Here is a 16,610-nt window from a genome sequence, read left to right as displayed (position 1 = left end):
GTAGGAGATCCTTCCCTACCCCTAGGTTATGGAAACATTATTCCATATTATCTTCTAAAAGCTTTATTATTTATTTTTCACATTTGGTGTATAGTTCACCTGGAATTGATTTTTGTGCATGGTAATTCTTAATTAACTTAGTACTCCTCCGCCTTCAAGATATTTTTTATATTTTGCCCAGATTTTCTGGCTGTCCTCAGTATTGATTGGTCTGAATTACATAGTTTACCATTCGCAGAGCAGAAATCTCTTCCAAAGTTTTAGTTTCACTTTGACTTCAAATTGATCTGTTCTCTAAAGAGGCCTTAATAAATGTTTACTACAAAAATAAAATTAAAAAGACTGAAAAATATATAGATTCATAGTTTTTTCTATTTTTTTTAAAAAATTTGAGATCAAAAGAGAAGCTTGTTTCATCAGTGTTTCTCTTAACTATAAAATACTGTTCGACAACTTAAAACTTGCTACATAAAATAAACAATTGTACTACTTGCAGGATAATTTTAGAACTTTAATCATGGTAAATTTTCAAATTAAAAAGCATCCACTATTGAACATTGACTTTGTTGATAAAAAACAGTTTAACAATGGTAATAGCTGCCTCCCTTTCTCTGTCTTTCCATATATTTAAACCTCTTTTTTGGCTAGAGATGGACTGTGTGCAAATCACATCCAGAATGCTTTTAGTTTGTGCCACAAAATATGAAGAAAATGTTTTCAGTTTATGGCAACTAGATCCATGACATATGATGCTCCAGGAACTGTTTTTACAGTGCACAAGATGCACGCGAATGGAATAGCAAACTCACATGATTATTGGCAAGGGAACACTGGCTACGTGGCTGATGTTAACTTTGCTTTTTTAAGACAGCCAGATCAAGAAACGTCTGAAGAATTTGAGACTGTAGCAAGAGATGATTTTCATTTATTAAAACACAGCCTCGGGAAGCCATGGGAAGGCAGTTTCTTGTGAACCATTTACAGCTTCGAGAAGGAGAGCACAGTGTAGGCGCCAGAGAGGAAAACCTGACGCGGCCTCCAGGGAATGTTGCCAGGGGAAGCGCACAACACATGGTGAGGGAGAGGCTCCTTGTCCCACTGTCACCAGAACTCCACCTTGCCCTGCCATTTCTGTTTCTGTGGTTCACAGTGGAGGGGAGCTTGGTTATAGCAAAGATATTAGGAATAAGTGTGAGTACATGGAAGTTATGGCTCTCAAGCCACCCACTTCCTTCCTGCCCAGCCCTTGCTTATACCATTCTTTCTCTTTGAAAATTAATGAGCCAAAGTGTGGTCTGAGGACTCCTCCCCACCTGCCATCCAGACCCTTTCAGGAGGTCTATGAGGTCACAACTATTTTATTAATACTAGAGTGATATATGCCTTTAAAACTCATTTTCTCATGATTGTCGAGTTTTCCAGATGCTACATGACATATGAGACTACAAAAGATTGAATGCAAAAGCAGAAATTAAGATCCAGCTGTTGTCTCTTAAGCAAGATATTTGCAAAAATATAAAACAATGGCACTTTTCTCAAATTTTTATCCTTTAAAATATTTTTAATTTTAAAATGTTTATTTTGTGTTTTTTTAAAATATGTTTTTATTGATTTCAGAGAGAAAGGGAGAGAGAGAGAGAAACATCAATGATTGATTGGCTGCCTCCTGCACTCCCCCCACCGGGGATCTAGCCCGTAACCTGGACATGTGCCCTTGACTGGAATCGAACCTGGGACCCTTCAGTCTGCAAGCAGCGAGGCTCTATCCACTGAGCCAAACTGGCTAGGGCTGTATTTTTAAATGAATATTTACGAATAAATCTTTTTAATTTTTTCATAGTTTAATTTTTAATATGGTAAATATTGACAGTTATGAGCTAAATAAACTAAAGCTCTTTAGGGTCCTTAATTTTTAAGAATCTAAAGAGACCCTGAGGCCAAAAAGTTTGAGCATCACTGCTTTAAATCCTGTCAATTCCAGATGAAATCCTAGTTTCCATGAGGGCTGCATAGATTGTCTAGCCCAGTGATGGCGAACCTATGACATCTGACACGCAAACTCATTTTTTTGGTTGATTTTTCTTTGTTAAATGGCATTTAAGTATATAAAGTAAATATCAAAAATATAAGTCTTTGTTTTACTATGGTTGCAAATATCAAAAAATTTCTGTATGTGACACAGCACCAGAGTTAAGTTAGGGTTTTTCAAAATGCTGACACGCCGAGCTCAAAAGGTTTGCCATCACTGGTAGCCCATTGTTTTTACTGCATTCCCAAAACTTCTGTGCCACACAATTTAGCGCTTAGTTTTTGTGGAATTGCTTCCTGTGCTAGTTTTCTTCTTCTTATCAAGAGTGTAAGACTTCTGAGGACAGGGATATCTTAAATGAGAGCTTTTGAGACATCCATGATTCATATTGCTATGCACAGCATAAACAGTTGGTAATGATTATTATTATTATCTTCAGTCTCAATATTAAAATTTCCCAAACTCATTGGTTTATTGAAGAACCAATACGCATTTACAATTTTTTGAATAGCCTTAAGAGAAATAGCTACTTGATTAAAAACAACACTACGTAAAATCAACATACAATATGGAAAAGGATTAAAAGCTTTTTAATCATAAATTGTCAATAAGTTGGCTATAAAAGCTGAGTATGTTAATCTGTTTAATTTTTATGTGACCAGCAATTGCTGTAAAACTGGCCATAGGCCCTTGCTCTGAAAACACCGAGCCTAGTGCTGGGCCCTTAGTAAGCATTCAGTGAAGTTGGTTGAGTTGAATCTGCTGTTTCCGTAGCCGGCCTCGCCAGCCGTCTCTGCTGTTCTTGTAGCAGGCAACTGTTATTCCCTGCCCCCACCTCCAGTTGTGTGTAGGTCTTCAGAAGTTAGCCTGATTTTCCGAAGCCCTTTCTGTTAAGGAATTGACAAGTTGTCTTGGACTAAGCTAGAGGGCATTAGTTAACTGACCAAACTCTATTAGTAGCTTAGTAGCTGAAGGGGAGGCACATGCCTTTTTCTTCATCCCTGCTGCAGATTGTTTTTTTTAAGCAGTGCTCTCTGATTTACAAGATATAAGAATGAATTTAACAGTTTTATGTCAAGGTCCTGCTGTTAATCCCAAAATTTCCTTCACAGCTTCTCCCTGGAAGTCTGAGGGTCCCATACAAGTAACATACTGCCTTGAGACCCAAGCATTATTTCACCATGGTGTTCCTAGAATAGAGCATGATACCTAGCAGGTGGCTCATTCACTGAATGAATGAAATGAAGTTTGTACTGTGGCCCTGGATAAAATATTGTAATTTATAAGCAGCATCGTTATTTGAGTAAACTAAGAATATTATATTGAGTTGACTTTATTTTTCCCCTGCAAAGTAATTGTGTTTATTCCATAAGAATTTATTGGGATGTCCTTTGTATTAGTACTGTTTTAAATGATGGTCATGCATTGATAAATCAGACTTAGATCCTGTGTTCAGCAAACTTATAACCTAGTAGTATAAACAACATCACAAGCCTAGTGGAAATATATACCAAGTACAGTTGCTAACTCAGAGGAAGGATCCATCCACATCACCTATAGGAAGAGAGAGGAATCAAGAAAGACTTCATAGAATAGTTTCCCTAAGCCTGCATCTTGAAGGTTGAAAAGAAATTTGCCCTGTGAGAGGGAAGGCAGTTTCAACTGAAAACAGCATATACAAAGTTACAGGCACATGAAACCACGGGGTGCTTAAAGCAATGTGGTTTTGTGAGTTGAAGCTGAGAGGGGAACAGGTACCAGGCCTTGTAACAATATCATGCATTGGGAATTGGATTTTATCTTGAGGATGGATGAGAGACAATGCAAAGGCAATGTGGGTTTGCACTTTATACAGGTAATTCTAATGGCAGTGGAGGTGGGGTGGGTCTTAAGGGTAAGAAAATCAATTAAAAAAACAGTTGGAATAAATATGGTGAGAAACTATGCCAGAACTAAGGCAGGAGGAATAGGGAAGAAAGTATATACTGAAATAATGTATGTTTGGTGAGAGGAAGATGCTGATGAGATCCCAGATTTTTTCTTTAAGTGGGATAATAGTATTTCCAGAGGAGGCTGAAGGAGACCCAGTTTTGGGATTAGTTTAGTTACGTTGTGTTTTAGGGGCCCATGGAACATAAGACAAAGAGACTATTGACGTGAGGTAGTTGTATAGATGTCTTTGAAGATTGTAACAGAGATCAACACTGGGGAGAGATTTGTGAGTCATCAAGATACAGGTAGTAGTTAAATCTCTGGGAGAGGGTAAGGACATGTACATAAAATAGAGAACGGAAAGGATGACAGATCCAGAGACAAAGAAGCATCCATCAAACCCTCAAACCTCAGAGGGAAGGCAGGGGAGGTGGGGGGAAGGGGTAGAGATCAACCAAAGGACTTGTATGCATGCATATAAGTATAACCAATGGACATAGACACTAGGGGGTGGGGTGAGAGCATGAGCAGGGGGATGGGGGGCAATAGGGGGATAAGCACACATATGTAATACCTTAATCAATAAAGGAAAAAAAAAAAAGGAAAGGATGAACTCCTGAGGAATATACCAGTAATGAAAGGACAAGTAGAGAAAGGCTATCCAGTAAAAGAAACTGGTAAGAAATGGTCTAAGAGGTGCAAAAGTAATGCATTTGGTCCCTTCTGTGTGGTAAAGGGGCTAAACATGTTCCATGTCAGTTTGGGTATCAGACCTAGGCTCAATCTTTGAAGTTAGGAATTGAGTTTGGTTCTCTCACCACAACCCCTGTCTCCCCAACTCCCACGTACAGAAGCAGCAACTCCTCACCCAGCCCCAGCCTGTCCAAGATGGGAATCTGAAAATCAACAGTATTGACAAAGGCCTTGGGCTGGCTACAAATCCAGTGAGGCAGGAGAACTCAGGCACAGCCAAGAGGCCAGGAACTAAAAGAAGGCGCCCCTGGCCCAGTGGCTGGATCGATCTGCATTATCCTTAATCGCCAGATAGGAAAGTAGCTTCCAAAGGACAGTTTCAGCTCTCTGATTTTTAAATGCCCAGGTTAAAGCAAAACCAATGAATAATATTCATTGTATTTGGCAACTGGGACTGACAGAGAAAGAAATCAAATTGCAATGATTAATAAGTGAATGAGAGAGAGATGGACATTGAGACCACAAATAACATTTTCTTTTTATAAAAGCTTGACTGGGAGAGGAAAGGGGGGAGAGAGGACACAGAAGCTCCAGGAGATTACCGATTAAAGGGGCTGATTTTAGGAATGGACAGACTTGGACGTTTTTATAGAATTTCCAAAGTGTCAAACTGAAGTAGAAGTGACTTGAAACTACAAAGATCATGGAACAATAGTCACTTGTGTTTTGGTGGCCGAATAAACCCATTTACCTATAGCAATGCTCCCTCAAGCGTTTGTTATTATTATGTGTGTTACTTAATTAAATAGGCTGCTTCTTGCCCACTTGAGCTGGGTATGCCGTTTACAGAGCTGGACGTGTGGTATCCTCCTGGTCCATGCTCGCCTCCTGGGAACACATCCCCAGCCTCCTTGCTGGTGTTTTGTTCCTCCCGCACATCTGTTGCTTCACTTAAGACATCTTTTCCTGACGTCATGCTTGAAGTTAGGCCAGTTGCCAATGACATAGGCAGTCTGGGTTTGCAGTGTTATTAGTGACTCAGTTAAAAGTTTATAGCATATTCTTAACAGTCTGCAACCCCAAGTATTATGCTAGATGTCAAACAGATAAATAGTGGTGAATCTTGGGAACACTGAGGTTGGGGGAGAGAAGATAGCCTTATCTATGTTATTTGAGTTTTTTGATATGAGAATCAAAATTAAATTTAAAAGAATTATGCTAAGTAATCAAGTTTGAAAATTAAATCCTACCATATCAGAAGCGATATTAATAAATATAGTTTTTTGAATATGTATTTTTAAACTTGCCGTATTCCCTAGGAAGGATGCAGTTTTAATTACATTCTGTGAGTTTAGTTATGTGCTTGGCTGTGGAGGAACTCTTGAAATCTTGCAGTTTAGTTGGTCCCGGGGGTTGATTTAGTCCAAGATCCACTGAGCCTTCCCAACCCCTGTGTAAATTCCAAGGCCAACCTGGTTATTCTGCAAGAGAAGAGAGAGAACTGGAGTGGTTCACATAGTTTACTGCTGCGGCTGTACATGATCAGATAGTAGGATTACAGTATATAGTCCTGAACATTTCAAACTGATATTTTGAAGGAATTTGCTATTACTCATACCTTAGAAGGAAAGTAGTAATTTAGATAACTTCAACTGGATCATTTCAAATGTTGATTTTAGAATTAAATTTTATGTTTATATTGAGTATGAGTCCATCTGATACACAGGTTCACAGCCCTGTGGAGAGTAATGAAGCTGGTTTCCAGAGTACTTGGAACACTGCCCAGTTTCCCTCGCCTGCCTCTCCACTGCTTTAACTCCTTTACTCTCACTGAATGTCAGTGTCTGGGACCAGCTGCCAAGCAGGCAAAGGACTGAGCTGGCCACTGTGTCCTAAGCTTGTCTGTTAACGAGATATGTAATTATGAGCTACTTTATGAAGTTGATACGGAGTTTAGACTACTGGTAAGTCTAGAGAAGCAGTCCTGGGCAGAAACTAATCAGAATAGAGAACTGAAAATTAGTCATTGTCATCTTGATGGTTTATAGTTGACAATAAATTAAGGAATCTAGTCTGTCTCTGAGGTACTGGAGGGTCACACATAACTGCATAGCTCACATTCTCCGTGAGGGCCAAACCCATCTTGGAAGTTGCAGCTGGCTGCTTTTCCATTTTCCCCAGTGCCTTTTATTTAATGGGGAAGCATCTATGTTGAAGGACTGGGGTATAGGGATCATGTCAGGATTTAGTTCAGTTTATGTTTATTAAACTGCTACCTGATGCCAAATTCAAAGATGTGTAAGACATAGATCTTGTTGTCTTGAGTAAAGGAAATAGACCCATGGATATTACCAATATTATATGGTATACCTCAGAAGAGGAACACTTAGTGGAGCCAGGAAGGGTATAGAAAACTTCAAAACAACACCCGAGGCAGATCTCAAGAGAGCAGTCGAAGGGAATTAGGCAAAAGGTCCTCAGAGACATCAGTGCAAGGAAATCATGTGGGCAAGGAAACCAATAGCAGTCCATGTGAATAGAATGTGAAGTGATGATGCAGTTAAGAGAGATCTTGAATTTTACCCCAAAAGTAATGGGTAGCTCTTGAGTGAATTTTGGCAGTGATATATTTAGAGATCAAATTTGCTTTTTAGAGATCGCTGGGACAGTGGTGTGTATAGTAGGAAGATAGGGATAATACTAGTAATTAAAGTATTACTAATACTCATTACACAGCACAATTCCATCTAAGATTTGTTTATTCAAACACTTAAACAAGGTAACATAAGGTGATGGCAGATAAGGGGCAGCAGATGTTTTCAAGTTACACTGAAGTACCACCTCAAACATTGTGACATAATGTGGGACTAAAGCTGTAATTTACAGTCTGCAGCCATGGGGAATGGAATTCACTTTCTTGGACAGAAACATTGATTGTGAAACTAAGGGGCCGACTTCCAAACAGTGACAAGCTGTCTGGCACAGTGTGGATGCTCATCGCAGATATATTTCTGCCAGTCTTGTCTGGCATTGTTTTGCCCACCTATACACACACACAGAGGTCCAACCTTGAGCAGAATATCCTTCTGATGTTCGTTTTTGCCGTTGTAAAATGAAGTGACTGGCTTGAGGTCTGTAAATGTGTACTAATAAATGTCTGTCATTTCATGTATTTTGATGTATTTGTATATGCACAGGTATGTAAATATGTATTTCATATATATTAAGAGACATTTCATCTTGAAATGAAAAAACATTTCACAGCATTTGTTAGCATCTTGCTATGATCTGATTTGATTTTTAAGAGGCCATTCCAGCCATTTTTTGGGAATGGATTGGGGAGGAGCAAGAATAGGCTCCGGGAGGCCAGCTAGGAGGCCTACACAAGTGAGAAATGATGATGGCAATGAAAATGAAGAATTGTGGGTAGATCAGAGATACATATTGTGAAAGCAGAAATGACAGGACTTGCTGGTGGCTATGAGAGGACTGGGGTAGAGTGGGAAATCCAAGATGAATCTGAGGTTCTGACCAGCAGCTGGGTGGAGGGAGGATGGTGTCTTGAGACAGTGGAGATATGGAGAATGCGGTCTGGGTAGGGAATGAAGAGGGCAATTTGGGATGCAGTATTAAATCCTAAGTGATTTTGAGACATCCTCACATGAAATGGAGAAGTTGAAAAGGTAATTTGCTATTTTTCTGGTAAGACGTAAGGGTAAAATAAATAATAAAAGTATAATATAGGTTTTAATGTTTCTTCAGCAAGTATTTCATATTTCAGTTCATATTCTTAATAACCACTTGCCTTTATTGAGCATGTAGTTGGTGCTGCCCTGTACTAAGTGTTTTACACATATTTTATTTGAACTTCCAAAGAACCCTCTGAGAAAGATGCTGTTACTGTTTCCAGTGTTGAATGAGGAAGCTGAGGTTTCAGAGGTTAGGCTATGAGCTGGTAGATCAGTGGTTCCAAACCTCTTTTTGGCCATGCCCCACCTAAGCATCTCTTAAATCCTGATGCCCCCCACCCCCTGTGACATTTAATTCTTATTATTCAAAAAGCGAACTCGCCCTATCCGGTTTGGCTCAGTGGATAGAGCGTCAGCCTGCGGACTGAAGGGTCCCAGGTTCGATTCCGGTCAAGGACATGTACCTTGGTTGCAGGCACATCCCCAGTAGGGAGTGTGCAGGAGGCAGCTGATCGATGTTTCTCTCTCATCGATGTTTCTGGCTCTCTATCCCTCTCCCTTCCTCTCTGTAAAAGATCAATAAAATATATTAAAAAAAAAAAAAAAAGCGTGAACTCTTATTAACATGGAGGAAGCCTCAAAGGCCATTAACTTGGTCTAAGCATGGCATCCATGAAAGAGAAAAATAAAAGAACAAAAGAACAATTGAAGTACTGAGAAAGAAATCACTAAGAAATTGTTTAGACTTTCTACAGAGCCTGGGGCAGGGAACCCAGCCGCCCTTGTCCCGGTTCCGGCAGCACAGGGACCGGCCGTGGCCTTAACCCCAAGGCGGCCCCGCTCCTGTTCTCGGCAATAAACGTGGCCTCGTTTTGTAAAAAAAAAAAAAAAAAAAAGAAATTGTTTAAAAAATAATATGAAGTGATATGAAAAAATAGCGAATAACATTTTAAAACATAATAGAGAACTGAAATGCTTAAATATGTCACAGTATATATTCACATACTGTATATGAGGCCCCAGAACCATAAGAAATGCAAAAAATTCACTGTTAATAACTCATTCTCGAATTGCCCCCCTTAAAAATCAAATTGTCCCCCTATGGGGCATGTGCCCCACATTGGGAGACCACTGTGGTAGATGGAGAAGCCTGGATTGGTACTAGGCTGCCTGAATTCTGAACTTTGTTCCGCCACTTGCCATGGCATCTTGTTATGAGTGTGTGGCTTATTGTGATTTTTTCTCTCTTTTCAGGGTTTTGGTTTTTGCACTGAATGTAGTCTAGATTCATCTTCACGGGCGTGTGTTGCCCCAGGATACTGTCAAAGGTAAGTTTTTTAAATTTCTTTTTACCCAGTATTACTAGTAGCATTGAATGGGAGAGTCTTCATCTTAATAAGAAGAAAAGTACATTTTGGCATCATTACTTGTTTCCAGAGCTCTTACAGAAGGGTATTTAAAGTGTTCATTACACCAGCCCTTTGCATTTCTCATTGGTCGAGCCCCTTAAAAAGCATTTGTAATTAGGTTGCTACTGATATTTGGTGCCTCGTCGTTTAATAAAGCTGGAATTTGTCACTAGGATTTAGCAATTCCACAGTTTTATGCAAGTGTATTCCTAGCTTCTCTGCCCCTACTCTGTCCCTGCTGCAATCTGTAGTCCACATTACTGCCCGAGTCAGCTTTCTAAATGATAGATTCACTCATGTCAGTCCTTTGCTTAAACAGCTCTCATGGCTCCCAGTTGCTACAGATGTCACCCTACAAACCCCTTTCAAAACTTAGTTGCAATCAACATTTCTGGCTTCTTTCTTACTGAACCCCTATCTGTAAGCCTTTTTCTTTTTCCCAGATAGTTAGTTCTTTTTCACAACTTTGTGCCTTGGTTGACCCTTTGCTCTTTGCTTAGAGTTTGGAAGAGGGGAGAATGCAACTTCTCTCTTCCTTCGTGTATCTTTTCTACTGTCCCCTCTGGACTCTCTTGGCAGGTTTTTTTTTTTCATCCGTGTTCTAGGAGCACCTGTCATTATTGCAGTAACAAAGCATTCATTATTTTACATTAGAGTTGTTTATTTGTATTATGTCTCCTTTACTAGTCTATAAACCCTTTGAAACTTCTTGGAAAGGAACTGTTTTTTTAGTGCCTGTTGGCTGCTCCTAGACACCTTGTTCAGTGGTATGAATATATTATTTAATCCTTATAACACTACCTCCTGACCAGTTTTATGGGTAAAAATAATGAAGATTAAAAAGCTAAGTAACTTGCTCAAGATTACACAGCTAGTACGTGTCAAAGAATAATGATTTTGCCTGTTCAAAACCAGTGCTTATTGTACTACACCACATTAGCCTAGCACCATCTGGCATGTGGTTGGGACCCAGTAAATATTTATTGAATTGCCATCTATTGCAGTTTAAGTGAAAAGGACTTTAGTTGATTAATCCAATCATTCCTACATGGAAATTTATTGAATTCCCATTAAATACAGGTACACAGTTTTAAATAAACTGTGACTGTAGAGTTTAATGAGATATAGTGTCTGGTACTAAAAGGTTAACAGTCTAATAGGAAAGTCATTTATGCAAGCAAATAAATCCAATAAAGTTGCAGATCCTATAACAGGGTTCAAATAAGGTCCACTGGGGACACTGAAGAAGAAATCATCAGCTCTACCTAGAGATGGACCAGGAAATCCTTTCTAAAAGCTGTGTCTTCGTGAGGAGTACCAGGGGAGGAAAGGGCATAGGGAGTAATATGAATAAAGCCGTGGCCACCTGAAACAACTTGGCATATTTGTGAAGCTATAAGTAGCTCAGTATGGTTGGAGCAAAAGGGACAAAAGGACCTGGTTAGTGACGCTGGAGAGACAGGTGAGGGCTGGATCCTGGAAGACTTTGAAAATATTAGCGTATTTGCCAGCTTTTAGAGGAGGCCTAGCACAGATGCTGTATGACATTACTCATATTTGGTCATTACCATTTGTTGAGTCCTGTCCTGTGTGTGCTGAAGCACTGTGCCAGGTCACAACTATCTGTCACTTACTGTGTATGGCAAATTGATGACAGCTCTGAGGTGAAATGATGTGCTGAAGCAGAAATGAAGTGCTTATGTTGGCACGTCATTTTTGACAGCTTTACCACCACTTGTTCACCCCTCCAGTTAATGTTCACATAAGTGGACTTTGTCATGGCTTTTTCATCACTCTGTTAGCACCGATACACTGGACCCTATGTCACTTCCCACGTGGAACCCCTAGCTTAACCATATACTTCTGCATTGCCTGATTCTCCTTCCATTTTATCAAAAGGACAGTAAAACTGACCTAGAACCTTAGACACAACTATAAGCTATGCCTTCAAATAAGAATGTCATCAAGACTTTTTCAAGAAACACATTAAAAATATTAAGGGTATTTCAAAACAACAAGAGAATGAGAGCGAGCAAATTAAATAAAGGACAAATTAAAAAAATAGGTATCGGTATGAAATATAGTAAGTAGGCAGATTATATGGTGTTAATCAGGAAGGATTTTTAGAAATACAAAATGACTGAATAGAAGGATGGAAATGTATGGAGAGAATGGAAAGACGGTTTGCCTGAGTGAAGGTTCAGCACCGTCCCCACAGGCACCAACCACATTCAGCCACCAAGTTAGAATTGAAAGGAACCCACTAACTAATATTCTATTTCCTGTCTACATTCTGAAACAATGGAAATAGACGACGAAGGAGTAAGACAGGCAGAGAACAAAATTTCACTTTTATTTTAAGTTGACATGGGAGAACTGGCTCATCTTTGAACTCCAGAACTTGGGTTTTTTCACCCAGCAGCACTAGTATGGGATAGACCACCTCCTAGAAGGAAGAAAGGAGCAGAGCACAGTAGGTACCCCCAAGGGAAAGGGGAGAGAAGCGGGGGACTCTGCAAGCTCGGTTTCCCCCTCTAGGCTCACAGCAGGAGTCAAGGATATGATAAGACCGGGAATAGCAAACAAACTGATACTGCCCTATGTGGAGGGAGCATCAAGAGTGAGGACGAAGTTTTTCTCCTCTAACACTCACCAGCTTTTGTCTCTTACACAGTGAATGTCGGTCAGCTGTGGTGTGCTGTCCCCTTTAGGTCAGGGATGGTCTCAGGACCATCCTACTCTCACTTTCATGAGGACACCACCACACTACCAATCACTGTTCTCTTGGGCCCATCAATAGATTCTGTCCCCAGAAGATTCTAAAATGGATCAGAATGGTATACAAATTATGTGAACTCCAAGGCTAAACAAAATCATTTCAGCACTGTCCCCACCACCAGCAAATTAAAAAAGTAAGCCTACCTCCAGCCCAAGAGCAGATAAAGTTACGTTCCCTGAATGCAATACTCCGTCTTGCCAAAGATTGTAGCAGAGACACATTGGTATCTGAGGGAGGGGGGAATGGGCGAGGTTCTCTTGGTTTGAGCCTCACCAGGTACCATTAGTCCATGCCAGCGTCCAGAATATATGACTTGGACACTGCCACCATTTGGAGGGACAGTCTGCCAGCAAGAAGTTAAATGTGGAACTGTCTTTATCATATCTGGGGAAAAACAACCAATGCACATGTTTTCTCTTTTAAAGATTACTATTTGAAATATCACCTCCTCCTTGCAAAATGTAGATGGCGCCCCAGTTACCAATTTTCCTCTATTAGTTCCCTCCCTCCCTGTCTGCCCCTGTTCTTCCTCCCTCCCTCTCTTCTTTCCTTCCCTCCTTCTGTGAAGTATTGTGAGAAACCTCTTTGAATTTCCCCTTTGAATTGCCCATGTAAGCCTAGCACAAACAATTTAAACCTAGAAGTTCACTGGTTTTGTAACCCATGTGCTATTTTAAATTTACTTGCCTTGCAGCTTATATGCATCAAATAATTGTTCTACTCACTAATATCTAAAAGGCCTGTATGAAGAAAGTCTTTTTTCCAAAAGTCTAATAATCTTTATCTCAGCCATGCCTACTTAGGAAAAGCTGTGTCTGCATAATTCAAGGTCAGCCTTCTGTGCTTTGAAGCTACCCAGGCCTGCTAATGCCCTGTTCCCTTTGCTGAGGCCAGCACAGCTGGCATTTGCTTGCTAGGCCAGAGTAGCCAGTTGCCGGGGTCCAACCCCAGCGGGTCCAGGGGTTCCCAAAGGCGTAGACGGAGTCGGCGAAGAAGGAATGACACGGAGACAGCGTTCAGTTGATCAGCAGCCTAGCCAGGATCTCCAGCCAAGTTCTGGTCTTGATCTCCAGAGAGGCTCTGCTTAGGATCTCCAGCCAGGTTCTGTCCAGGTTCTCCAGGCAGGTCCAGTCACCAGGTTCTAGTCAGGCTCTCCTGCCAATCTCCGCAGTCAGGTTCAGTCCAGGATCCCCTGCCATGCTCTCTCGCCAGGCTTTGCCTCAAAGCTCCGAGGCCAGTCCCTGTCCAGGATCCTCCGGCATGCTCTCTCCAGCGAAGTTCTTCTGTCTCTAGAGAACGTTCTGTGTAGGTTCTGTGCCTAGGCTCTGTCTCTCTTGGTCCTGTCTTCCAAGCCCTGTCTGAGTTCTGTCTCTTGCTGTCTTGTTCTGAGTTCTGTCTGTTGTTGTCTTGTTGCATCTGTATTTATACCAGTTGATTCTAATCCTGTCAATTTCTATTACAAAGGTTAGGGCGTTTCTTATCTCCATTCCAGGGAGTAAAGATTATGTAGCTTAAGCATGATTGTTTGTAGTTAAATTGATTAACTACCCGCCTGGCACTTAGTTAAGGAGTTTCATCCCCTCCCTCACTTCAGGGGAAAATCCCTACCTGGGGATTCAACCTTTCTCGGAGAGGTGACCTTGGTTAAAACACAGCGCCAAGAAGGTGAGCAAACATATTAAGAACCATATGCTATATATGCCAGGTCCCGTGAAACAGCAAGCATGGACCGGCTCCCGGCAAATTCCCCCTTTTTTATTTTTTAAAAGCAGGCATTAAAAAGAAAAACCTGAAATGCTCTCTTGTATCCATTTTAAGAGTAGGATTGGCGCTTTCTGCTATTACCTGAGTCCTGATCTATCACCCCAGGGAGAGCTTGCCAATCCTGCACTTTCCCGGGGTGGAAAGGCTGCAGTGGGGTTAAGGATAAGGCTCCTTGGGCCTACCTTCTCCCATGCCTCTACATTTACCTTTCCGGCACCTTTCCTTCCTCAGAAAAGCATGGACGTATTTCTTGTATAAAATGTTCTGTCTGACTGGGAGTAACCTTAATTCCTCTGCTAACAAGCATATATGTTAAAAGATCAATACGGAGTCTTTTTTCTTTAGACTCAGTATGGCACATCTTCTTAATCTAAAGATCAATACAGAGTCTTCTTTCTTTGGACTCAGTATGGCACATCTTCTTAATCTAAGTTCTGTACTATCCACCTTCTTACCCTACTTATCCTCTATAGGGGGGTCTGTAGCACCCTGGTGGAGTCCTATCCGTCCCGAGTGTGGGGTTCTCAATGGGGGGGGGGCTTACCTAGGGGAATCCTTTCCAGGGGTTCCCAAAGGTGTGGACGGAGTCGGCAAAGACTATCCACCCTCTTCCTACGGTGGAGTCTGATCCGTCCCGAGTGTGGAGGTTCTCAATGGGGCAGCTTACCTAAGGGAATCCTGTTCCAGGGGTTCCCAAAGGTGTGGACGGAGTCGGCGAAGACTATCCACCTTCTTCCTACGGTGGAATCCGATCCGTCCCGAGTGCGGGGCGCTTACCTAGGGGTCCCTGTTCGGGCGCCAGATGCCGGGGTCCAACCCCAGCGGGTCCAGGGGTTCCCAAAGGCGTAGACGGAGTCGGCGAAGAAGGAATGACACGGAGACAGCGTTCAGTTGATCAGCAGCCTAGCCAGGATCTCCAGCCAAGTTCTGGTCTTGATCTCCAGAGAGGCTCTGCTTAGGATCTCCAGCCAGGTTCTGTCCAGGTTCTCCAGGCAGGTCCAGTCACCAGGTTCTAGTCAGGCTCTCCTGCCAATCTCCGCAGTCAGGTTCAGTCCAGGATCCCCTGCCATGCTCTCTCGCCAGGCTTTGCCTCAAAGCTCCGAGGCCAGTCCCTGTCCAGGATCCTCCGGCATGCTCTCTCCAGCGAAGTTCTTCTGTCTCTAGAGAACGTTCTGTGTAGGTTCTGTGCCTAGGCTCTGTCTCTCTTGGTCCTGTCTTCCAAGCCCTGTCTGAGTTCTGTCTCTTGCTGTCTTGTTCTGAGTTCTGTCTGTTGTTGTCTTGTTGCATCTGTATTTATACCAGTTGATTCTAATCCTGTCAATTTCTATTACAAAGGTTAGGGCGTTTCTTATCTCCATTCCAGGGAGTAAAGATTATGTAGCTTAAGCATGATTGTTTGTAGTTAAATTGATTAACTACCCGCCTGGCACTTAGTTAAGGAGTTTCATCCCCTCCCTCACTTCAGGGGAAAATCCCTACCTGGGGATTCAACCTTTCTCGGAGAGGTGACCTTGGTTAAAACACAGCGCCAAGAAGGTGAGCAAACATATTAAGAACCATATGCTATATATGCCAGGTCCCGTGAAACAGCAAGCATGGACCGGCTCCCGGCAGCCAGTGTATGCTGAGACCACTTGTGCATCTGATATTTAGGTGAGCTTTCAGTACTACTGCCATGGCAGAGAGTGGCTTGTTTCTTTGCTGAGGCCGGCAAAGCCCCCAAGCCTTCGCTAAGGCTTTATGTACCGGTACACACAGCCTGTCTCTATAGAAACTGCCACTACCTGAAGACAGAGTTGCCATAACTACAGTCACCACTAAAGTCAGAATACAGTGTGGCCTATGGTTTATAAATTTCTAATTTGGCCTCAGTAATTAAAAGCTGGTGTACAACTGTAAAAGCTCATGTGGCCTAATGTAAAACCTCTTCAGGGTCACAACACTTTGCCCCCCGCCCCCCCCCACCCACCCAGTAAAGACCAAGGCCCTACGTCGTGGCCCCAACAGAAGCCTCAGAAATTCCACATGTATATTACTCCCCAAATTTTACTTCATGTCTGTATATCAAGACTAATCTCATGCGGTAGGTGTTAGAGTTTGAGATACCCAATAAACAGCACTCTAATATTCCCTTGGCTGAGTTCTGTACCAGCTGAGAAATAAGATCAGAGAAAGGCTTTTGGGAGACCAAAATATCATCTCTATTCTGAATAAAGCTAAATTGGAGAATTCAGCTTAAATCTGCAGGCAAGTGAACTTCTTAACACTGAACCTCAGAATTCTTCAGACTTGCCTATTCGCAGGTAATTGTGAGG

The 16,610-nt window shown here is 41.7% G+C and overlaps 2 protein-coding genes across 9 annotated transcripts in view; one reads left to right on the top strand and one right to left on the bottom strand.

Annotated features, from left to right (window-relative positions):
- Positions 1-16,610, top strand: part of TNRC6B (trinucleotide repeat containing adaptor 6B) — a 244,137-nt gene that overhangs the window by 39,186 nt on the left and 188,341 nt on the right. For all 8 annotated transcript variants that reach the window (XM_059681456.1, XM_059681462.1, XM_059681458.1 and 5 more), the window contains exon 2: positions 9,598-9,671. The gene's annotated coding sequence lies outside the window, so the exon portion shown is untranslated. The remainder of the gene's footprint in view (positions 1-9,597; positions 9,672-16,610) is intronic.
- RPS19BP1 (ribosomal protein S19 binding protein 1) overlaps positions 1-16,610 on the bottom strand; it is a 519,247-nt gene that overhangs the window by 422,253 nt on the left and 80,384 nt on the right. The gene's annotated exons all lie outside the window — the stretch shown is intronic.

Source organism: Myotis daubentonii, chromosome 2, assembly GCF_963259705.1.
Source record: "Myotis daubentonii chromosome 2, mMyoDau2.1, whole genome shotgun sequence".
Taxonomy (NCBI): Eukaryota; Metazoa; Chordata; class Mammalia; order Chiroptera; family Vespertilionidae; genus Myotis; species Myotis daubentonii.
The sequence above is the reverse complement of the archived record's forward strand: the minus strand, read 5'-3'. Positions and strand labels throughout refer to the sequence as shown.